Source organism: Macaca nemestrina, chromosome 13 (genome assembly GCF_043159975.1).
Source record: "Macaca nemestrina isolate mMacNem1 chromosome 13, mMacNem.hap1, whole genome shotgun sequence".
Classification (NCBI taxonomy): domain Eukaryota; kingdom Metazoa; phylum Chordata; class Mammalia; order Primates; family Cercopithecidae; genus Macaca; species Macaca nemestrina.
The window spans coordinates 73,611,943-73,637,424 of record NC_092137.1 but is presented as its reverse complement, the minus strand read 5'-3'; the positions used below and the strand labels follow the sequence as shown (position 1 = coordinate 73,637,424).

The 25,482-nt window shown below is 43.8% G+C and overlaps 1 long non-coding RNA gene across 1 annotated transcript; it reads left to right on the top strand.

The window, feature by feature from the left end:
- The first annotated feature begins 11,880 nt into the window (after window positions 1-11,880).
- Window positions 11,881-23,226, top strand: LOC105465269 (uncharacterized). The gene is made up of 4 exons (XR_977454.3): window positions 11,881-12,020; window positions 13,196-13,404; window positions 17,968-18,062; window positions 22,977-23,226. It is a non-coding gene; the product is annotated as an uncharacterized lncRNA (long non-coding RNA).
- The last annotated feature ends 2,256 nt before the right edge of the window (window positions 23,227-25,482 follow it).

Genomic DNA, 25,482 nt, shown 5'->3' with positions numbered 1-25,482 from the left:
CCTCGGCCATGCCAGGGACTATGGAAAGGATGTCAACTCTGCAGACACTCTCGAGACATTCCGAGAGGGTGCGTGAGATGGGCCACAGCAGAGGAATCTTTCTTCTTACTCTCTCCCCTTCTTTTCAGATTAAATCATTTGTGATGACCACATATGGCTTCCAGAGTTTAAAAAAATCAGGCTTCGGCCGGGCGCGGTGGCTCAAGCCTGTAATCCCAGCACTTTGGGAGGCCGAGATGGGTGGATCACGAGGTCAGGAGATCGAGACCAGCCTGGCTAACATGGTGAAACCCCGTCTCTACTAAAAAATACAAAAAAACTAGCTGGGCGAGGTGGTAGGTGCCTGTAGTCCCAGCTACTCTGGAGGCTGAGGCAGGAGAATGGCGTGAAGCCGGGAGGCGGAGCTTGCAGTGAGCTGAGATCTGGCCACTGCACTCCAGCCTGGGCGACAGAGCGAGACTCTGTTTCAAAAAAAAAACAAAAAAAAAAAAAAAAAAACAGGCTTCTCTGATTGAAGGAAACAGAGGCATTAAGCCTGGCTTGGTGGCAGTGAAGAAAAGTCAGGTCAGGGCAACCACCTCTTCCTCCCTTCTCCTTTGAGCCTGAATTCAAGTATCCTTTGTTTCCCATTCTGTTCCCCACACTGAGCCACACAATCTTCTTCCAATACCCCCTCAATGTTATGAGTAAATATCCTTTGGCTGGAATTAAGGTGACCTAGATTCTTGCCCAGCTCTGCCCCTAAGTCAGCAGCCTTGGGACCTTGGGTTCTTCTCTAAGAGTCAATTTCCCATCTGGCAAATGGCTATAAATGGCTCTTAAAAGACTGTCAGCCGGGCACAGTGGCTCATGCTTGTGATCCCAGCACTTTGGAAGGACGAGGTGGTCGGATCACTTGAGGTCAGGAGTTCGAGACCAGCCTGGTCAACATGGTGAAACCCTGTCTCTACTTAAAAAAAAAATACAAAAATTAGCTCGGTGTGGTGGCATGTGCCTGTAGTCCCAGCTACTCAGGAGGCTGAAGCATGAGAAGCATTTGGACCTGGGAGGCAGAGGTTGCAGTGAGCCAAGATCGTGCCTTTGCACTGCAGCCTGGGCGACAGAGTGAGACTCTTTCAAAACAAAACAAAAAGAGAGAGAGAGAGAGACTGTCAAGTTCTGGCCAGATAATACACATAAAAGCTCTCTCCAAAGTACACAGTGCTGTAAACAATGTCCCAAAGGTTTGAAAAAGTCTTGAAACACTCAGCATCCCATAGTCCAACCCCAAAGAGTCAAGAGGAGAACAGAGCTAAGGAGTCAAAGACAATAAACACATTCTAATCTCAAGCAATAAGACTCGAATCTAGAAAGGGGACCAGGAAAAGCAGATTTAGCAACCAACTACCTCATGCTGTGACCCCTAGTAAGTCATAAACCTACAATTCCACAATTCAGAGTAAGAAGAAATCTTAGTTTATACATCTCCTGCCCCCTCACTGCACCTTGAAATGCAGAACTCAAGGCTGAGGAGGTCTAGTAATCTCTCCTGGTCCTCAGTCCAGTGCTGTCAACACTACACACACCTCTCTAGAAAATAAGCCTTCAATTCTCAGCTTCTGTGATGTGATAAAACTGTGACTTGGAGAAACTAAGTGAATGTCCCAGGGTTAGAGATCTTAGTGGCTGCGGACCCAGAGGAGAAGCCTGATCTCCTCCCGCCTGGTCCAGAGTTAATGTTCCTGGTTGTCACTGCAACAATGGGAAAATCCAAATTTCAGTCCCCACATACCCAGCTGAGCGCATGCCCATAAGGTGTTCAGGCTTGACAGGGGCTCTTTTGCTAAAAACCATGACTTCTGAATGAGAGAACAGACTCAGGAGTTTGCCAAGGAGGTCATGGAGTTCAAGCTATGAACTTTCGGGGACACTAACAGCAAGTTTGGGGCTATATGAACAGAGCAGGTGGTTGGTTTGTTTGTTTGTTTGTTTGTTTGTTTGTTTTTTGAGATGGAATCTTGCTCTGTCGCCAGACTGGAGTACAGTGGCACGACCTCAGCTCACTGCAACCTCCATCTCCCTGGTTCAAGCGATTCTTCTGCCTCAGCCTCCCAAGTAGCTGGGATTATAGGCACACACCACCAGGCCCAGCTAATTTTTTTGCTATTTTTAGTAGAGACAGGGTTTCACCATGTTGTTCAGGGGCCTCAATCTCCTGACCTCGTGATCCACCCACCTCGGCCTCCCAAAGTGCTGGGATTACACGTGTGAGCCAACACGCCCGACCCAGCCCTCTACATATCCAGGCCTACACCCTACATTTCCACATCCTTCTTAATTAGAAGACAACAAAGTAAGAAGAGGATTGCTGAGCTCCAGTGGCCATTTAGCATGGCACAGGCTTAGAAGCCATGGGTATTTCTCTTTCTAATCTTTGGGACGTTGCAGATTCTATTCAACAGCTGTCTACTGAGTGCTGATATTGTATCAACAGTTGGAGGCTCAGGAAAAAAGGAATCTGTGGAACAGCCCTCAGATAGGACATCAGACAGACTGGTTGGGGAAGTGAGACTCAAACCATGAGAGGATGAACTAACAATCCAAGACAGTGTGAGTTTGTAGGCTAAAATTGTGAAGCAGACCATATGTTCTATGGAAACTAAAGGAGAAAGGGAAGCAATGAAGGCTGGAATGGTCCTGGGAAGCTATAGCAGACAGACAGGAAGTAGAGAGATGAAGATTATATCTTTAAAGTTGAAAATTAACAAACAATTCAGCTCCCCTGAGTAATCAAAGCTGCAGTAGGAGACAGCCTCAAAGGAGGAGACAGATCAGCCTCAAACTCCTGGGCTCAAACGATCCTCCCTCCCCAGCCTCCCAAGTACCTAGGACCACAGGCATGAGCCACCTCACTCGGCTAATTTTTTTTTTTTAATTTTGTTGAGATGGGATCTCTCTATGTTGCCCAGGAGGAAACAGATCACTATCACCGCTTACTAAGAACTAGGTTGTACGGCCTGGAGACAGATGTTCTCATGCCCATATTACAGCAAGGCATGTAAAGAGGTTGGCAGCTTCCCAAAGACTCATTACAACGAAAAGGGCAGAGCCACGACCGAAGCTCATGTAGTGCGACTGACTCCCACTTCACGTCTATTTCGCTCTCTCTCTGCATGAGGTGCAACTCTCCAGCCTTCTGGGAGAATATCCGCTGTATCGGGCACAGAACATCTGGGACATGCACCATATATCTGGGATGCCCAGGGCCAGGGTTTGGCTTGAAGGGCATGGGCTCTAGAGCAAGGACAATACTGAGAGTCTTGCCTACTGCATATACAGACTAATCAAGTAGGTAAAATGCAATCTGAAAACACATACGCATGAAATAGAATAGCATTTTGAGCTACTTAGATACGAAGTGACCATCCCGGGAAACACAATGCATATATTCACTCAAAGCAAGGTAAATAATCATATAAATCATATAATGCTCATATGGCAGACACTGTTGGTTGGATAACCCAGCAACCAATCCCAGTCTGTTCCTGTTTTGTCTTTTACACTGTAGAGGTGAGAAGCCTAGTACTCACTTTCCCAGCCTTCTTTGCAGACAAAAGTGACTAAATAACTTAATTCCAACCAAAGAGACATAAGGAAAGTCTACGGGGAGGGGATGGGTGGAGGTGAGAAAGCTGCTGCTTTCCTGATAATAGGGTTAAGTGTGAAAGAAGGTTGTGCTGGGACCACCCTTTCCTCTCTTCATCCTGCCTTGATTGAGGATGTAATGTCTGGAATTGTGGCAGCTATTTTTGAAATAACAAGTATGAGAGAAACCGGGCACGGTGGCTCATGCCTGTAACCCGAGCACTTTGGGAGGCTGAGCTGGGCAGATCACTTGAACCCAGGAGTTCAAGACCAGCCTGGGCAACATAGAGAGATCCCATCTTAACAAAATTAAAAAAAAAATTAGCCGAGTGAGGTGGCTCATGCCTGTGGTCCTAGGTACTTGGGAGGCTGGGGAGGGAGGATTGTTTGAGCCCAGGAGTTTGAGGCTGTAGTGAGCTGTGATCATGTCACTGCTCTCCAGCCTGGGTGACAGAGTAAGACCCTGTCTCAAAAAAGAAAAAACGACCCCAGCAGACAGTCAGAAGGAACTGACTGGAAGAGAGAGATGGAGACTGCGAGACCGTTTCCTTGGCTTTGGCCTCACCAGAGTGCCGGATTATTCCAGTTGTCCAGAAACCATTAAAGTCCATAAAGTTTTGAACTTACAATCAGCCAGAAGATATTCTAGCATAAGGTTAACTTGGGGACTATGCACTTGCCATTTCTTTGAGGAGAATCCATCTACATACAGCCCTTTAATTTCTTTTTTAAAAAATGTTATTTTATTTCAGATTCACTTCCCTTTCAGCCCGTCCTTAGCCCAGGTTTCCTGGCAGAAAGCACAGGAGGCAAAGCTTCTGTGCTGGTGCTTTTCTGAGAGGGACAAGCCCCAGGGCAGCAAGAGGGAGGGAAGTGAGATGTGAGGGAGGCAAGGAGGGGAAGCAAACCCAAGCTGGTATACAACCAAGTTGGCCACAGCTTCACAAGCAAGCATTGCTGTTACTCAGCCACACAAGATATCTGCCAGGTAGGACTCAACTGCTTCAGAACAATCCCTTGGGGGAAAGAGAATAACAAGATGGGATCTAGAAATCTGTTTTAACAAGGCCTTTGGGTGATTCTATTCACATTCAAGTTTGAAAACAAGGCCAGGCCCAGTGGCTCAAGCCTTTAATCCCAGTACTTTGGAAGGCTGAAGCAGGAGGATCGCTTGAGCCTGGAGGATGTTGAGGCTGCAGTGAGCTATGATTGTGCCACTACACTCCCACCTGGGTGGCAGAGTGAGACACTATCTCAGAAAGAAAAGAAAAAAAAGAAAAGAGAAGAGAAGAGAAAGAAAAGAAGAAGGAAGGAAGGAAGGAGAGAGAGAGAGAGAGAAAGACAGAAAGACAGAAAGACGAAGAAAGAAAGAAAGAAAGAAAGAAAGAAAGAAAGAAAGAAAGAAAGAAAGAAAGAAAGAAAGAAAGAAAGAAAGAAGGAAGGAAGGAAGGAAGGAAGGAAGGAAGGAAGGAAGGAAGGAAGGAAGGAAGGAAGGAAGGAAGGAAGGAAGGAAGGAGCACTGCTTTATGGAGACAGTCACTCATCTATGGACAAAACATCCATAAGCTACAGTCACATTAAGAGCTAAACACTATGTAGACAGCTGAAAACCTGTCACCTGGATCACAGAATTAAAAGCCAACTGCAGAAAAATTCCTTCTTTTTAAACCACAACTAGAGTACAAACCTCCAAACCACACACCTGGCCCCACCAAAAAATTTTCCATATGAATATTTTTTCCTCTTCGTCCCACTCTTAGGTTTTTACTTCTTAGTGTTTCTGGCCAATGTACCAAATGTTGAAGTTTCTGAAACTGCAAACTCCCAACTTCTAAGTTGAAGCCCACTCAAGGGGCAAGGCCCCTCCCCATATAAATCTAATGTCATGAGGGAGAACACTGAAGGGCCCATGTCCCTGCTGCTGGCAGCTGTCTCCCAAGAAGAAAAGAAGTCAGAGCTGAGACAGGCACACCGAGCTCACCCTCCCTAACTTTACTGAACAGAGAAGAAACTTCATTTTCCTTCTAGAAAGGATAGGAATTTCAGTAATGGGTATCCTCGCTCATGGAGGAAAAAAGCAGAAATGGAGAAAAAGAAGCCTCCCCAAAATGAAGGATGGTGGAGAAGAAAACTAAAAGGAGGCTGGGCACGGTGGCTCATGCCTGTAATCCCAGCACTTTGGGAGGCCAAGGCGGGTAGATCACGAGGTCACAAGATTGAGACCAGCCTGACCAACATGGTGAAACCCCATCTCTACTAAAAATACAAAAATTAGCTGGGTGTGGCAGCAGACACCTGTAATCCCAGCTACTTGGGAGGCTGAGGCAGGAGAACTGCTTGAACCTGGGAAGTGGAGGTTGCAGTGAGCCGAGATCACACCATTGCACTCTAGCCTGGTGACAGAGCAAGACTCCGTCTCAAAAAAAAAAAAAAAGAAAGAAAAAGAAAACTAAAAGGAGCCTGCATCTTTGATGGCATCCTATAGCTGCCATGCCAGCCCTGAGACTTCTGCTTCCAGACTTCTTGACACATAAGCATTTGTTATGGGTGGAATCGTACACCCCAGGAAAAGGCAGGTTGAAGTCCTAACTCACAGTGCCTCAGAATGGGACTTTATTTGGGTCTTTCACAGAGGTAATCAAGTTACAAAGAGGTCATGATGTTAAGGAAGCAGGAGCCCAGGAGAGCCACAGTGATATCATTTTAAAATCAACTCCATCTTAAACCTAGCAAGGCACATTCCTTGCCAGTCACAACCCATGATGCTAAGATGTTTACAGCTGAGGAAGCAGCTTGGTAATGCCTGCAAGGACAAACTCCTACAACAACAGAAAGTCCAGATGTCCCAACACCCAAAATAACATACCCTTTCAAGATAATAATAGTTACGTTTTGATGTACTCACACACACAAAAATGTCAAGGATCGTTTCTTGAAATCAATAGGATGATACATTTTGTCATGCTATCTGCTCACCCTCACATAGTCATGGTTTAGTTTAGTCTTTATGTAGACAAGACCTCTATATAAGAAAAATAACTTAAAGACAGTGCATTCCTCTGCTTGCTTTGTGAGGACACCATAGTCTGTAACACAGTCACTTCTAATAAGCTTGCTTCTTTTTTTTTTTTTTTTTTTTTTTGTTTTGTTTTGTTTTTTGAGACGGAGTCTCGCTCTGTCGCCCAGGCTGGAGTGCAGTGGCGCGATCTCGGCTCACTGCAAGCTCCGCCTCCTGGGTTTACGCCATTCTCCTGCCTCAGCCTCCTGAGTAGCTGGGACTACAGGCGCCCGCCACCGCGCAATAAGCTTGCTTCTTTTACTGTGCTCTGTGACTCACCTTGAATTCCTTCCTGCCCAAGATCCAAGAACCCTCTCTTGGGGTCTGGATGAAGACCACTTTTTCTGGTAACAATTAGAGTGGGTCCCTATCCAACATGACTGTTGTCTTTAAAAAAGGGAAAATTTGGACCCAAGGACAGACGGACACATGCATAGGTGGAAGATGATGTGAAGAGACACAGGGAGAAGACAGCCATCTACAAGCCAAGGATGCCTGAGGCTACTAGAAGCTGCAAGAGAGACCTGAACAGATCCTCACCAAGTACCTGCAGAAGGAGCACAGCCCTGCCGACACCTAGATTTCAAAGGTCCGGCCTCTAGAACTGTGAGACAATAAGTTTCTGTTGTTTGAGCCATCCAGTTTGTGATACTTTGTTATGGCATTCCCAGGAAACTAATACAGCTTGGATCTATATACATATCTGTTCCAGTTATTTATTGCTGTATAACAAATTACACCCGAAATGTAGCAGCTTAAAACAATAAACATTTATTATCTCACACAGTATCTGAGCTCAGTATCTGTGAGCCAGGAATTCAGGAGCAGCTTCAGTGGATATTTCTGCCTCTCATGAAAGTCTCAGGAGGAATAAAGTCAAGATGTTGCTGAAACATCCAGATAAACCTGGCTGGGGCCAGAGGATCCAGGTCTAAGTTGACTCACTCCTGTGGCTGGTGCTGGATGACAGTGAGAAGCTCCAGTTCCTCTCCACAGGAGCCTCTCCAGAGGGCTGCTTGAGTATGCTCATGACATGGCAGCTGCATTCCTCTAGAATGAGTGACCCAGGCAGAAGCTGGAATACCTTTCATAACCTAGGCTCAGAAGTCACACATCACCATGTCTACAATGTCCTGTCATCACACAGGTTAGTCCAATCACTACGGGAGGGGCATGAACATCAGGAGGTCAGATAATTGGGAGCCATTCAATGATTCTATGTCATTGAAGTGAATAAAATATCATTTTAATGTTCTTGTTCATAATTTACCTCTCTAGACATGGAAAATGGACATTCTTTTTTTTTTTTTTTTTTTTTTTTTTTTGAGACAGCGTCTCATTCTGTCACTCAGGCTAGAGTGTAATGGTACAATCATAGCTCATTGCAGCCTTGACCTCCTAGGCTGAAGCCGTCCTCTGCCCCGGCTTCCAGAGTGGCTGGGAGAATGCGGGAGGATGGAGGATAGCAAGAGGATAGAAATGTAAATTTGGTCCCTAAATCCCAAATACCAAATGGTGGGGCATCAAGGGCTGGGCAGCAGGATATGGCTAGAAAAGTGAACAAAGCAAGTCAAAGTAAATAAAAAGCAATCCTGTTGCACCCACTGAAAGTGCAGAACTCATCTCTATGAAAGGCAATTCAAGCAGGAAAATCAATACAAGGATTTATAGAAATTTAAAGATGATTAGCAAAACCAAAAATTAATAAAGGAAACATGAACTTTGATGAGCGTGTCAGTTAAGATTTTCTCGGTTCCAGGTCAGGCGCAGTGGCTCACGACTGTAATCCCAGCACTTTGGGAGGCCAAGGCGGGCGGATCACAAGGTCAGGAGATCGAGACCATCCTGGCTAACACAGTGAAACCCCATCTCTATTAAAAATACAAAAAAAGAGCCGGGCGTGGTGGCGGGTGCCTGTACTCCCTGGAGGACATTATGTCAGGTGAAATAAGCCAGGCACAGAAAGACAAATACTGCATAATCTCACTTACATGTGGAATCTAAAACAGTAAAATGTATAGAAGCAGACAGTAGTTGCCAGGGTGGTCGCTGGGGTGAGGAGGAAATAAGAAGATGTTGGTCAAAGTATCCAAAGTTTCAGTTACACAGAATGAATAAGTTCTGGAGACCTAATACACAGCATGGTGACTATAGTTAGTAATATTGTATTAGATTCTTGAAATTTGCTAAGAGGAAATCATAAGGTCTTAAGTGTTCTAACCATAAGAAAAAAAAAAAGAAAATGTTAACTATGTGAGGTGCTGGTATGTTAATTAGTTGATCATGATGATTATTTCAGTGTATATGTATATCAAAACATCAAGTTGTGTACCTTAAATATACACAATTTTTATTTGTCAGTTTTATAACAATAAAGATGAAAAAATAAATTATTAGCATATCTCCCCAATTTAGTATTTGTGTTTATGTACAAATTATATATCAGCACTAGTTTTCCAATATTATAAAACATACATAAATTTTTGAGGGATGAGGTTTTAAAGAATTATTATATAATAACATCTTAGTAGGAGAAAAGTGATAGAATAAGCTTCATTATTTTTGAAACGTTTAGATATTGACCTGGGAATTCTACAATCGTTAGGCAAATACTAGCAAATTAATAAGGTTTTCTAGTGTTAATGCTATTTTTGCTTACAAATGTGATTTCTAATTTGTTTAAAAGTTTTGAAAAGCATATTTGTAAATAATCAAAGGAAATGTTCAGTATTTATTTGGCAGAATTGTAATGTTTAATTAAAATTTGTGTCATGAAATGTATCATATAGAAGAGTACACAAAGATAATCAGTTTAAAAGAAGAAAAGAAAGATTGCTTTCATTTGGTTCAAGCAAAAAATAATTGTAAAAAGGTAAAGGGTGTTTAATGGATAGTGAATAACTGTAGGGCCAGGAATAATCTGTACCCTGCTGGCAAGTCACCTGGATAAATGTGCATTGCATCTAATGTATGTCAAGCCCTGGGTGCAGAAAAGATACAAAGATGAATAAGAGCTGATGCCTGCCTGCAAGGAGCTTGGTGTCAAGTAGGGGAGAGAGGTGTCTATACAAATAGCTAATTTATACAAAAACACAGAATTTGACCAAAGCTTAACAACAATAACCAAAAAAAGATACTGAGAGCACAGTAACAAGGGGAAGGACAAGTCTACTTGAGAATTTGAGTCAAATTGAGCAAGGCCTGGAGAAAAAGCCAGGAAGAGCCTCACTGTAGAAGGCTGTGAACAAGGGCTTAGAGAAAAGAGACTTGAAGCCTTAAGAAGGGTGGATGAGAAGTAGTAGGGACAAGGGGCATGAGGAAGGGCAGTGTCTAAATCTGGGTCTTGCTCCTAGACTTTCCAGAAGGCCCAAGAGCTCCTAAGATGAGGTTAATGTGGCCAAAGTGATAGGAAGGTTGGGCACAGATGCTGGGTCAGGTAGGAGCTCTTGAGGGAAATCTGGAGGGCGGTCTCAGCCCTAGACTCACCACCTGGGGAGCTGTCTCTGGAGGACCAGGTCTGCTGTGGGATAGGTGGCTTCCTGCCTGGATAGCCAAGTCAGGGGCTGGATTAGGAGACTGATAGGAAGGCAATCTGGCCGACGTGAGAAAGTAGAAGAAAGAGAGTAAAGTGGTTAGGTGTACAGTACTGGAACCCAACCTCTGAGTTTATGTCCCAGATCTCCACCTTCTATCTTCTTAATCCTGATTCAAAACTTAAACTCTCTGTTCCTCAGATTCCTCATTCATAAAATATGGACAATAAAATCACCTACCTCATAGAGCTGCAGTGAGCAGCAGGAAAGGAGCTGACAAATAGAAACTGCTAGCACAGGGTTAGCACCCATCAGTGTTATCTGGGAGTATTCTCTAGGCATTTGACCAGAGGGTCCTTCCATTTCTCTATCCCCACTAATTTTTTCAAAAATCCATTTCATTGTCATCAAGGGCCAATTCATTCAGCTGGTCAAAATGTGGACTACTGAGGCCAGTGGATTGAGGCTCAGTCTCCCTATGGATCCATTAATGCTTCTTGGTTCCACATCAAAGATGGAGCCTGCTTCCAGCACAGTCCCCAGCCTGGGGGCCCAGCCATATTTTGAGATGGTCATGGGAGGGCCTATGGGAAAGCAGGGGTGGGCCAAGGACCCCTCCCCCATTGAACAGTGTGGACCCCACCACTCTCATCCTTTAATTTTCTAAAATAAGGAGAGAGACGAAATAGTTTCAATCACAGGCTTCAATTTCTCTTTTTCTCACTCCTACTTCCCATATCCTCCAGCCCCTCCCACAAAGCTAACACCCCAAAGAAGCGTCTTGGCATTCCTGCTGCTCTGGAGAAAGGCTCAACCTCTGATAACCAAGGGACATAAGGCTCTAAAAGGCAGTAGAACCACCAGGGAGCCCAGGAGCTCCGAGGCAAAGGTGCTGGCAGCAGGCACCCAGCAGCCTATATATGGAGCTGCCAGGAAAGCAACTTGTTTCCAGGGTGAGCCAGCACAGCCTTTCAGGAAACTCGGAACCTAGCAACTCAGAACCTAGCAACGTAATTGAAGCCTGCCACGCTCACCTCTCAGCCCTCCACCTCCAGCCCAGCTCCTGCTCTGCGCGGAGCTGCTTTGGAGAACTTGCTGCTGGCGCCCAACAGCTGGGTAAATTCTGCTTACAGTGGTTCCCAAAGAGGCCTGGAGGACATCTGGGTCTTCCATGGTGGTGGGGGTTTTGGCCTCAACAACAAGGCTCTGGTGGTAGAAATGATAGCAACCCAGTGAAAAGAGACGGACAAAAGAGTCAAAGGAGTCAGTGCAAAAGCACTGTCCAGGAAAGCGAATCAACCCAGATTGTCCCCTTGGGAAATATGGCATGTGCTTGGGGTGACAGCTGATTCTCCTCTTAATCACTGTCATGAAAACAAAATAACCATAAGAGCAAAGGCAGATTAGACAAGGGAAATTAAGGAACCCAAATACTGACAGGATGCATTTTTGAAGATATAGCCGACTCCTGGGTCCTCGTGACAGCCTTCCCACACCAATTCTCAGACCACCTTCTACCTGAACCTGCACGGTGGCAAAATGGCCTCCACAAGAAGCAACCCAATGGGGCTCTGTTCTCTCCTTGCCAAGACCAGGAATATAACGCAGTTGTGATGGCCACAGGACTAGGAAAGACCATGGATATAGGCAGCAAAGTCTAAGGAGATTTTCTTAGACGGAAGTCTGAAACTAGCATGGAGAAGAAATGGTTAAGGAGAGAGAGAGAAAGAGAGCGAGCGAGAGAGAGCAGAGATGGGACCTCCAAAGGCAGGATGTAGCAAGGTTACCAGCAGCAGCCCTGTAAGGTAAGTCCGGTTCCACAGGGCCTTTCAAGAAGGATTCCTCATGTCTAGGGCTAGAAATGACTTCTAACTGACTTCTGGTCATTTTTCCTTATTTTAACAAAGATCTATTTAACTTAATAGGCTTTTGTCTCAATGCTATTTGAACATACTTTGTTGACTCAATAAGGGCTGTTTTAACCATTCTTCTTATACTATCCTTACCCCATTTCATTGCTTCTCTTCCTAATTTTCAGGCTTCCAGTTCTACCTTCTTTCTATTATTTTCCCTTACCTTTCCATCCTATGTATTAAACTTTATTCTTTTTAAAACTATTCACTTCTATGTTTTAGCCTTTTTATTTAAGAAAAATTTAACCTTAAAAAATCTTCCTTCACTTATATTTTCTTGTATATTCCTTTAAAATGTTTAGATATTTACAGATTTAATGCTTGTATTAAATTAAATACTTGTATATTCCTTTAAAATATTATTTTGAGGCTGGGCACGGTGGCTCATGCCTGTAATCCCAGCACTTTGGGAGGCTGAGGCGGGCGGATCACAAGGTCAGGAGATCAAGACCATCCCAGCTAACACGGTGAAACCCCGTCTCTACTAAAAATACAAAAAAATAGCCGGGCGTGGTGGCGGGCGCCTGTAGTCCCAGCTACTCGGGAGGCTGAGGCAGGAGAACGGCATGAACTCGAGGGGCGGAGCTTGCAGTGAGCCGAGACTGCGCCACTGCACTCCAGCCTGGGCGAAAGAGTGAGACTCTGTCTCAAAAAAAATAAATAAATAAAAATAAAATAAAATATTATTTCAATATTTACAGATTTAGTATTTTCTACTGTATTTAGTGTTAGTTCAACCTTTTATGCTTAAATTGTTGAGGACTTTAAATCCTTGTTATTAACTGTATCAGTCATGATTCAGAGCAGGCATGTGGCAGATACTTCCTAAAAATGGCTGCAATATTTCCATCCCACATGCTCTTCCAGAATTTTGTCACTCCTCCATCAACAGGTGGAGTCTAAGTCCTCTCCCTTGAACCTAGATGAGTCTATATAACTGCCTTGACTACTAGAGTATGGCAGAAGGGATGCTATGGAACTTCTGAAGCTAAGTAATAAAGGTGATCCCTCTCCCTCTCTCTTTTGGTCTTTCTCTCTGTCTCAAAAATCTCTCCCTTGGAACCCAGCAACTCTGTTGTGAGGAAGCCCAGGTCACCTGGAAAAGTCCATGTGGACAGGAACCCAGGAAACTCAGCTGACAGCCAGCACCAGCTGGCCCACTTGTATGCATGGACCCTCTTGGAAGTAGATCCTTCAGCCTTCAGTAGAACCCCTCCAACTCATTCGATGTGGTACAAAGATGAACCTTCCCTGCCAAGCCCTGCCCGAATTGCAGGTTTGTGGGCAAAATAAATTATTGTTGTTGTTTTAAGCTACTAAATTCTGGATGGTTTGTTAGACAGCAATAAGATAACTGAAACTAGGAAACAGAAACTATAGGTTTTTAAAAGGAAGAGGTTTACTAGAAGATACCAAATACTTACAAATTATTTGAAAGGGCTGGAATGAATCTCAGAACATAAAATTACTAAACTCAAAAATATGCTATAGTACAGGGACCAGGAAGTCCCTGCTGGCCAACACACTCACTTTTCAACACCTAAAAAACCAGGGAGTGGGCACTGGAGCACTGCTCATGTCCCTTGATATGGCTCGACAGCACAAAAACCACCCAAAGAGACAGGGAAATGACTCTGCCCCGTGCCCACCTTCTAAGTCTCACACAAGGCATATGTTTGGTATTACTTAATTTGCATTCAAATTCTAGCTGTAAAGGAATCTGAGAACTGTAGTTTTCAACTTTCCAGCCTCTGCAGTACAAGGAGGCCCTCAGAAGCAAGGAGAAATAGAGATTAAGCAAATCAGTCCAAAATATCCACGTCTACCTTCTGCCCAATTGATTATTACCAACTACCATATTTTCTTTTTTTTTTTTTTTTTTTTTTTTTTTTTTTTGAGACGGAGTCTCACTCTGTCGCCCAGGATGGAGGGCAGTGGCCAGATCTCGGCTCACTGCAAGCTCCGCCTCCCGGGTTCACGCCATTCTCCTGCCTCAGCCTCCCGAGTAGCTGGGACTACAGGCGCCCGCCACCTCGCCCGGCTAGTTTTTTGTATTTTTTTTAGTAGAGATGGGGTTTCACCGTGTTAGCCAGGATGGTCTCGATCTCCTGACCTCGTGATCCACCCGTCTCGGCCTCCCAAAGTGCTGGGATTACAGGCTTGAGCCACTGCGCCCGGCATCAACTACCATATTTTCAAACTGTTTTTATTTCATTTCCCCTTTTCCATATTTATTACTTGATTTTTCAGGATTTTTTTTATACTGGCTAGCAGAATTAGTGGGTGTAATGATGATAGCACTGAGGAGATCACTCTACAAGCAAGGAAGTTTAAAACCTCTGTCTCCAGATGCACCCATGGCACTCATCTGGTCTCGCCTAATAGATACTCAGTCCTTGAGGTTGGCTCCTCAGTTGTGCCTAGCATACTCTCTTCCCTCAGTCTCACTCTACAAAGGTTACCAGGTTATTAGCGTGAAATGTATCCATCCAGCTCATTTTCTACAAATTAACATTTTTATACTCACTATCGAATTTAATAGACTAAAAATATATACTGTTCTGCAATTCATTTTTTTATGTTACAATATATCAAAACAACTTTCTAACAGTATATATGGATCTAATTTCAAACAGCTACAGTTTTTTTAATCACATGAATTACTATAATTATTTAATTAATCCCCTCTTGATGGATACATAGCCATTCTTTTCCAATATGGCTTCTGAGTTTTAGTTCATTCTTGCAAAGACCTTCTTCATCCCAAGATTATAAAAATTACCTGATACATTTTTTGGTTATTTTATAGTTTGAGGTTTATTATTGTATTTTTATATATCTGGAATTTACTTTTGAGTGTTGTGTAAAATATATATTCTACTTTTTCCTCCAGAGGTCTGCCCAGTTCTCTTAATACTATTTATTCAATAATCAAATGTTTGAGTTACTGTGAACAGGTACTTTTATCATATTCTAAATTCCATATCCATGTGGGTTGGTTTCTCAGCTCTGTTCCACCGGTTCATTTGGGTATCCCTTGCACTAGCACTACATTATGTTAATAGGTTTTGATATTTGATAGAGCTTTAGACATCATTTTCAAAATTCTCTTATTTTTTCCTATTCTTCCGAACATGTTTTAGAACTAATTTGTCAAATTGCACCCCGTTCCACAAAAAAAACCACAGATGTTATTGGCCTCTTTACAGAAATTGCATGAAACTTACAGATTGATTTGGGGAACTGACTGTGGCAGCTATGGAGGTGTAGCCACTTGAATCTCCCTTCAACAAAGGATTTGCCATTCAGCTGCAAGCAGTGCAGCTATCCATGAGCCTACAGCTGTTAGCACCTTTCAGGTTCACCTCAGTTTTCAGGCCAAGACCATGCTCTTTCCAACTAGGCCCCTCACCAATGACTGAGAGCAAAGAGGGCATAGGGACTGGCCTCTTCTTCCCAGTGCAGGATTCTTCTAATGGGTATTTGTTCTGGAACTCGCCACTAGGTTGGCTGAGACCGTCAGATGCTCATTGCAGTATGAGGCTCTTCTATCCAATCTTGCCTTTATCTCTCACATGTGTTACTCCCAAATAAACTCCCTGTAGCCTTCCCTCTCAATGTCTGCTCCACAGAGAACCCACCAACACCGACAATGACATATTCATAACATTGAGTCTTCCCATCCGATAAGACATATCTCCCCACTTAGTCTATTGTTCAATGCCCTTCAGAAAAAATTTCTTCATTTTCTTCATATTCATCTTTCACATTCTTAAGTTTATGACTAGTAACTACTCAATTTTTTAAAGTTTTTTTTTGCTGAAGTAAATGACATCTTTAAAGTGTGATAAAACATATCAATCACACTTTAAATCGATATATTTTAAAGGTATGTAGTAGGTCATAAGGGTTTATAACTGTTATATCATTGCCTCGTCATTCATTTATAAGTTGTCTTCCTTTTGACCTCCTAAAAGCACACATAGAATTAAGCAACAACAATCTACTTCCATCAGTAAGGGAATGCATAAACAAATTGGTATATTTAAACAATGGAAAGTTAGTGACTGAGAAAAAAGGATTGATACATACAAAACATATATTGATACTGATGCATGAAAAAAATGGAGTGGATAAATCTTACAGAGATTATGTTGAGCAAAAGAAGCCAGACACAAAACAGTACATACTGAATTATTCCATGTATATGAAGTTCAAGAGTAGGCAAAACTAATCTATAGTGATATAACTGAGAAATATGGTTACCCAAAAGAGGGGGTATCTACTGACTGGAAAAAGGTACAAGGGAACTTTTTGGAGGATGTAAATGTTCTATATATTGATTTATGTTAAAAAATCATCAAATGGTAGATACACTTAAGATTTGCTCATTTTACTGTATGTAAATTAAAGCTCCACAAATAAAACATAGTGGGTCAGAGGAAGACTCTTTCTCCTACTGATTCTCCACCTAAATAAATGACCACTGGCCAGGCACGGTGGCTCATGCCTGCAATTTCAGCACTTTGGGAGGCTGAAACAGGATAATTGCTTGAGCCCAGGAGTTCAAGACCAGCCTGGGCAACATAGTGAGACCCCACCTCTAAAAAAAAGAAATTTAAATTAGTGGGGTGTGGTGGTGCGTGCCTGTGGTCCCAGCTACTTGGGAGGCTGAGGTGGGAGGATTGCCTAAGCTGGGGAAAGTTGAGTTGAGCCATGATCGTGCCACTGCACTCCAGTCTGGGCAACAGAGCATGAGAGCCTGTCTTGAAAAAAAAAAAAAAAAAAAAGATGACTAACCCATGGTCAAAACCGAACCCAAGAGTCAACCTTGACGCCTTTCTCTCTCTTCTGCCCCATGGGTAGCTATTCACCCTTGTGTGTGTGTTATAAAAGAGCTCCTAAATGGCTGCTGACTGAAAGCTTCTCCTTTCCTATTGCCACCCACTGTTCAGGTCTGAGGGCCCACTGTCAGGTGACTTGCCACAACGGCCTCCTAACTGATCCACCCTCCAGGTCACCTTCCACGCTGTATTAGAGCATGGAAGGTGGTCTTAGAACGCTGGTCGTTCTAAGATAAAAATCGCATTGCCTATACAGCTTAAATCTCTTCAATAGCATTGTATTACCCTAGGGATAAAGTCCAGATGCCTATGCATGGAAGCTTGTGATCAGATAGGTGGGGGGGGGGCGGGGAAACAAGTCCAAATGCCTAAACCTGCTTAAAATGTCTTCCGGGATCCTAAGCTCACCAGTTTCTCCAGCCTGACCCTGCTTGCCCTTTCCCTCCTTACGCTCCAGCCGTCATGGGCTTCCGCCAGTTCCCTGAATCCTTTTCTCCTCCCTTGTCTTTTTTCTCTCACTTTCTGGCTTTTGTATATGCTGTCCCTTTTGCCTAGAACATTCTCCCCACTCAACATTTCCCTTTTTCTGGCTAACTTTTACTTAACCTTCTAGTCTCCATTCAAATGTCACTTCCTTGGGGAGGCCTTCCCTGAATATCTTGATGAGCTAACGACCTCCTGCTTCATTCTATGATCTCAAACCATCCGGTCCTTCTCCCACTGGCACATGCATCACACCTTTCTGTAATACGTAGTTGAATTGGCTGATGTATTAAGTCCTCAACAAATATTTAGATGAATGAATGATGAATGAATGAGAGCAAGGATTGGAAGAAAACAACTAGTCATGAAATTCATGTCATAGTGACCAATGCCACCCCCATATGCATAGATGCCCAGAAAACACAGGGCATACATTTGGGGTACGAAGAATTACTCACCATTTCTCAACTGGACATATTGTTTCTAACATCACTGTTTTTTTTTTTTTTTAGCAAGTGCCTGTGCTTCAACCACCACTTAATTTGTTAATTCTGACTCTTAATCCTGAGACTGTAGGTAGAGAAGATAACATACTCCCATTTCACAGGTGAGAATACACAAGCACAGAAAGTATTTGTAATTTGTTCAAGGTCACAGAACAAGCAAGTGGCAGAACTGGGTCACAATCAGTTCCTCTGACTCCCTGGCTTGAGGTTTTACTCTATTGTCAGATTCTCTATGTCTCCTGCAGGCCATGTATCCTTACCAAATGTAGGGATCACTGGTTTGGCCTTTGTGAGAGCAGGTGCTTAGAAATCCTGTTGAACTTTCTTCCTTTGCTACCTACCCTGTACCAGAAACCCGCTGCACAACATTGATAAAACCAGTTCTGTTCTAGGCCCCCACTTGCTGCTGCCTGGAGAGGTGACCCCCAGGGCATCCCCCCTTCATGCCTTGACTGAATAAAACTCCCTGCTGAAGTCTTCACATGGCACACCGCATGAACATGTGGAACCCACTGGTTGCCAAGCCAAATGTGGCTCCAGATTATTCTAGGAAACAAATAAATTGTTTTGCTCTGGATTGAAGGAATTGCTAATTAGGGATTTTTATTTTGAGCAGTGTTCCTTGGAGCTGGCAGACAGATGGAGTAGGCGAATTGCTCCAGGGGCATTGTTAAGCAGAGGGAACTGTTTCTGCCCCTGGTTATGAGAACCTGCCAGAGCTCATTGCTGCCCAGCTCTTGCCCTCAAGGACAAGGGAGGCTTCCTGGCTCACAGTGATTTCCTCTTTTCTGGGACTGGCCCTCAAAGCATAAGCACAAGACCCTAGTGGTGTTGTCAATTGTATATTACCCTGCCTGCTAGCCATATAATTGTCCTAGGGAGAAGAGCAGAGGTCTTTTCTAGGATTCCCTACCTGGAACTGGGAATGAAAATCCATTTATCACAGCACCTGATGTGTAGAACACACAATCTGCCAATGGCCAGGTTTTCAGTTATCAGGAGGAAAAAAAAAAAGGAGCTGGGAGCATTCTGAGAACTCTTAGCCTCTGACACCCAGCTTCTGACACCCAGTGTGTCCCTGATGCCCTTATAGGTTGGTTGTTTGACACTTTTTTGGATTCCCCATTCCCTTGGATATGCTGATAAGTTTCTTCTTTCCTCCCCTCTTCCTTCCTTTCTTTCCTTCCTTCCTTCCTTTCCTTCCTTCCCTTCCCTTCCTTCCTTCCTTCCCTTCCTTCCCTTCCTTCCTTTCCTTCCTACCCTTCCTTCCCTTCCTTCCTTCCTTCCTTTTCTTTCTTTCTTCCTTTCTCTCTCTCTCTCTCTTTCTTTTTTCATCGTTCTTCAATAAGCTAATTGAGGTTGCATTTCTGTGATTTGCAACCAGAAGCCCAGCCTGATGATGATGGACAGGATTCAAGGACACACAGAAGACCCAGGCTATGGCTCAATGGACCTAGCTGTGGATAAATTGCCTGGGCATTTCGGAGTTATATTGTCCAATCTCAGTACAGTGACCAGTCTACCTCAAAGAGGTTTAAAGAAAACTATGGCAAGATGGGAGAGGAGAGACAGTGAAAAGACAGTGAGATGAGCTCGGATAAGTGAAAACAGGAGGCCAGAGAGAGAAACATGCCAGACAGATAGGTTAAAAAGGCTCGTTTCTGATTCCAGTTCTATTCTAGAGCTATAGGTCTCTCAGTCTGCTCACTAAGCCTCCTTTTTATCTTCTTAACACATGAATTGAAAATTAGTGCTCTGAACACCATTATTTAATCAAATAAAAATATTCAGCAAGATCCAAGTCCATTATTGCTCACAAAGGGAGAACGAGGCTTAGATCCAAACGACTGATGGGAGGCCAATTCCAAATCACAGGGCAGTAGCAGTGTGAAGTCATTGTAACCGTCCGCCTACCTCTGACCCTCCCAGAACCCACCCTAGTCACACCTCTTCTGTGATCATCTACCCCTCAGCTCTGTCCAGTGTTGCCAAAGGAGGACTGTAGAATGGAAGACAAGAGAAAGAATAACCTCCCTCTCTCCTGTAGGAGAACAGTTCAGAAGCCAAGCCACCTTGGAAGAATCCACTTTTCCTAATGGCATGCAGCCACCTTGTTCTCCTCGCCACCTCTCTCCATGATCCAAAATTGAAAGAACAGGCCAGGTGTGCCGGCTCACACCTGTAATCCCAGCACTTTGGGAGTTCATGGTGGGAGAATCACCTGAGCCCAGGAGTCAGAAACCAGCCTGGGCAACAGAGCAAGACCCCATCTCTACAAAAAAATGAAAAAATAAAAATAGAAAGAATTCAAAAGAGAAAGAACAAAAGTAAGGAGGGTACAGAAGCCCCCACACCCAGTGTCCCCACCAGTCCTCCCAGTCTATGCCAGAGCAGAGCAGCCTCACTTTCAGTGCCCACTACAGGGATGTAAGGAGCATAAGGAAGGTTGTTCCACTCAAAAAGTCTTTGGGTGAGGAGGCCAAGGAGGGCGGATCACTCAGGTCAGGAGTTTAAGACCAGCCTGACCAACATGGAGAAACCCCGTCTCTACTAAAAATACAAAATTAGCAGGGCATGGTGGTGCATACCTGTAATCCCAGCTATTTGGGAGGCTGAGGCAGAAGAATCGCTTGAATCCGGGAGGTGGAGGTTGCAGTGAGCCAAGATAGCACCATTGCACTCCAGCCTGGGCAACAAAAGTGAAACTGTGTCTCAAAAAAAATAAAAAAGTATTTGGGTGAGGTATTAAGCCTATATATCATGGAAAAGGAAATACTAAGGCCCCGTGAAAAGATTCTCATCCTTACTGATAATTTTTACAACAAAAATTGAAATATCACTGGGATGCCTCTTTCTGTTTACCAGTTGGTCCTCATATACTGCTAGTTGGCCCAGAGATTAGAACAATCTTTTTAGAGAAATATTTAACAATATATATAATTTTAAGTGTTTGTACCTTTGTCCTAAAAAAATTCACTTTCTTTAAGGACTATACTACTCTTCCCTGTATCATTCCAATTTTAGTATATGTGCTGCTGAAGTGAGCATGAAATTTCACTTTTTGTAACCTAGCCTATGGCTATAGTATGAGTTCAAATCCCTTGCATCATCACTAACCTGGTAAGCTTGGACAAATTTCTTAGTGTTCCATGCTCAATTTCTCCATCTGTAAAATAGAAATAATAATGACACTAATCAGGTTGTGGTGAGGATTAAATGATAAGTATATGTAAAGCTCTCAATACCTGTCAGATAGTGCCTATAGTAAATAACACGCAATTGTTAGCTAGAATACTGTAATATTATTACCCTATCAATGTACCACATATACATAAAAGGCTATATATAGCCAGATTCTTTATAATAGTGAAAGACAGGAAACAAGGTAAAACATTATATTCATCTACACAATGAAATACTGTGGTGAAATTTTTACCAACACTATAGATCAACACTATAGATGGGTATCATTATGGAAAAAATAAAAAAAAAACAAGGTACAGTGTTAAGTTAGTTACAAGACTATGTATAGTATGAAAATGATGTAAATAAGAATGATGATAATGTGATTGTTGACTAAATGGATGTTGACTAAATGGATGTTGCATGAATATGCATGAAAAAAATCTATAGGAATTGACCTAAAACGTGTTCATGTGTGTGTGTGTACAGGATAGTGAAAGATACCCTGTTCTTTGCATTCTAATTTTTAACATTTGTCTTTTTTCAATAAGCCTGTTACTTTCATGGGCACTAAAAATAATAGCCATACTCATAATCATAATAATGACCCAAACCACAAACAAATGATGGGCCATAAGCAGGGAAGAGAAAAGAGACAGAGAAGGACCCTGACAGTCAGCCTCTTGCCTCAGGGGCAGATGATCACACTACTTCTGCCCTACTGGCTGTGGAAGCCCGGGGGCACTGCTGAGGTCTTGGAAATGGAGTTGGGCACTGCAGACGCTGCGACTGGATGCAGCCTTCATTTCTGCTGTGGCTTCATTGGCCATGTTTTTTGTTAATCTGATGGCTGACCCTGCCTCTGTCCCTGCTTTTAAATAAATCCTTTAGGAAGAGGAAAAAAATAGGAAGTGGAGGGAGGGGGCAGGAGAGAAGAAGAGAGGAGAGGTAAGGAAGAGAGAAGAAAGGAGAAGCAGAGAGGAAAGAGGAGTGAGAGATGCAGTGCCCCTGCATCTCCATGGCCCCAGGAAGTGGGACATGCAACTGTTCCTCAGCTCACATTGTCAGGAGTCGCCATGGAGACCGAGTGCTGGCCTCTTCATGATTAATACTCCCAGGCAGCTGTCTTCTTGAAGTTTTTTAAAATATATACACTATTATTTGAACACAATGATATTTAGAGCAGAAAGATCAAGGTAGGGTGTGGAGGAGGGAGCAGTAGCATAACCAGAACTATGACAGGGGCTGAGCCCTCCCCAGAAGAGAGAGCAGGGAGGCTGCCTCTACCCTCCCTCTGCCCCTCCCCACCTCCTTCCCTGGATTCAAAGCTTCCAGTCTCATGCACTTCGGCACCAGCATCTGAAGGGCCAACCCAGCACCTGGCACTGGGCTGTGCTCAATGAATATTTGATGAATGAATTTCTTCATTCATTAATTCATTCAGCAAATGTTTGTTCAGTGCTTGCCTAGAAGGTGAATTCTCCTTTGCACCTTTTCCCATGGAAATAGAAAATTCGCTCTCACTTTCCACAAAAGCACACATACAAACACACACACAGAGACACACACACACACACACACACACACACCCCAGCAACTTACACAGCAGCTCCAAAGAACCTTATATGTGTTACTCCTCAGTACTAGTTGTGACCCACTGTTTTCCTATCCATGGCCATCACTCCAGGGAGTTCTTGCAGGAATGGGCACCAGCCAGCTTGAGTTTGCACATCACATCCTATTTGAAAGCTACAGGGAGATCCTCCATCTAAAGCCATCTAACAGTGAATCCTTTTGTAAAATTAATCATCTTCTCCTAAATTGTCTTGTAGAGTAAGATAGCCTGGACTTGACTCTCAGCCCTACCACTGAATAGAAGTGTGGTGTCGATCAAGTCATTTGACGTTTTTGAGTCTGCTTCCTCATCTGTGAAATTGGTCTCCAATTCCTTACTCCATAGAACTTTTGTGGAGACTGAATGATAAAATATTTGTAAGGTGCTCAATGTCAATGTATGTGATTTCCCTTTTTTCCCTTGTGTACATTTGTGTTTTTATATTTGAAGTGTGATTAAAATGGAGCTCATAAATCTAAGCTCCTCTCTCTTCCTTCCCTTCCCAAAGACCTTTTGGGCCCAGAATCTCTTTGTAAGCTGTTAAAATGTAGGGAGAAGAAGGGACAAGCTGGGAAGAACTACAAAATGCTCAGCCCCCTTTATATTCCCTCCCAGTCCTCAAGGAGCCAAATGCAGATGCAAATTGCCCTCCAGAGGCAGCCATCCTCTGTGCCTGTGAGTGTGTGTATGTGTGTCCACTGGAGGTGAGTAGCATAGACATGGGGGTGTGAGCCATCCCACACCCAGAGCACAAGCTGTCTCTTCCCTATCTCCTTTCCTAATCACTCCTACCCACCCCCGAGCCCTGCCCCCAGGTCTGGCCTCTAACACAAGAAACTTAGGGTGACTTGGACCCTTGTCCTAACACAGACCTAGTCCAACAGCCCTTGGCAGAGAGCAGCAATGGCTTGGCAACTCACCAAGAGAGTAGGGGAATTATCTGTGACTAAGAAGGAGGAGGAATGCTGTGGCAGAGGGAAGAACAGCAGAAGGGATGGGCAACCTGGGGCCGACCAATCTGGCCCGACGGGGTGACCTGGGGAGACCTGGACACCAGCCCAGCCAAACTCCTCCCCTCCTCCTCCCTCTGAGGCAGTAGGATGCCAGAGTGGATTTGAGACATGTGTGCCCTACGTGTCTAGTGTGGGCTCACCTGGCCTTGGCAATGCATTTGGATTAGAATCAAACCCTGGATCTGAAATAGAGTATAAGGAAAATCATGCTTGGTGTGTCCAATCTTTACAGACATCTGCTGGGTTTCTGTATTTCCTACATGCTCATGTATGTGTTACTAACACAGAACCATAGGTGTAGCCATTTAGTAAGGCACACTGCAAGTGCATGACCCTGTGAGAACCTTTGTATGATTTGTGGACTCGAGGAGAAGATGCATACAAGTGTGTCAGCATATGCTTTGCAGGTGATTGTGTGAAAGGACCTATTCTGTGAAAACACTTATAGGGTCATTGTGGGATGAGGAGTGGGTACCTAGTGCTGGAGATGGGGCTCAGGGTCCCAGCAGACATAAAACCAAAGTCTACCTTCTGGTCTGTGATAGGCACTTAAGAAATGAATACTGGGCCGGGCGCGGTGGCTCAAGCCTGTAATCCCAGCACTTTGGGAGGCCGAGACGGGCGGATCACGAGGTCAGGAGTTCGAGACCATCCTGGCTAACACGGTGAAACCCCGTCTCTACTAAAAAATACAAAAAACTAGCCGGGCGAGGTGGTGGGCGCCTGTAGTCCCGGCTACTCGGGAGGCTGAGGCAGGAGAATGGCATAAAAACCCGGGAGGCAGAGCTTGCAGTGAGCTGAGATCCGGCCACTGCACTCCAGCCTGGGCAACACAGCGAGACTCCATCTCAAAAAAAAAAAAAAAAAAAAAAGAAATGAATACTGAATGAATGAACATTGAGAAACTGAATGAATGGATGTTTGGATAATGGACATAGGGTGAAAGGACTGAGAATGTGGCGGGGTTTGGGCATTCTTGGGCTCTCTCTCCTTGAAAAGGAGGGCACGGGGTGGAAGAGAGGCTGGGAACTATACAGACCATAATGCTGAGTCCACCACCCCCAAAGGGCTTTGTTTCTATTTCAAAGAAAGTAGAGAAGGAAGGGGGAGCCTTAGACCTGCCTGCCTTACCCTGCAGCACACAGAGTCTCAGGAATTGATGCTCTTCATAAAGAAGAACATGCTATTCCATGTATTTATTTAATCCTTCCCCCCGTGTATTTATTTGGTTTCAGAAAGGAGTTAAGTGAGCTATAATACAAAATAAAATAAACATTGTAAAAAGAATGAAAGAATGAGACAGAGGGAAAACCACAGCAGAAGAGAAATGAGACTAGAAGAGTAGGCAAGCTTCTTTGCTGGAGTTGGCTCTGATGCTTCTGCAGCCAAGATTCACAGCCTCCTTAAGGCTGGGATTTTTTTTCTCAAAAGAAGCCCAACTATTTCAAGTACTGATTCCAGGGAGATATTTCCCGTGGATTCCCTATGTGTTGCTGGGAACAACATCCTTAGAGTGAAAGTCATTTGTATGAAGGCAGAAAAAATGGTCTGCAGAAGCATCTCATACCCTGTGGGTGAGGGAGGAGTGAGCAGGAATTGGCCCTACTTTTCTGGAAGATAATTTGCCAGTTGTCTATCAAAATTTTATATATACTTTGGCATATAATTACACCCGTTAGAATTTATCTCACAGACACATTCACATTTCTA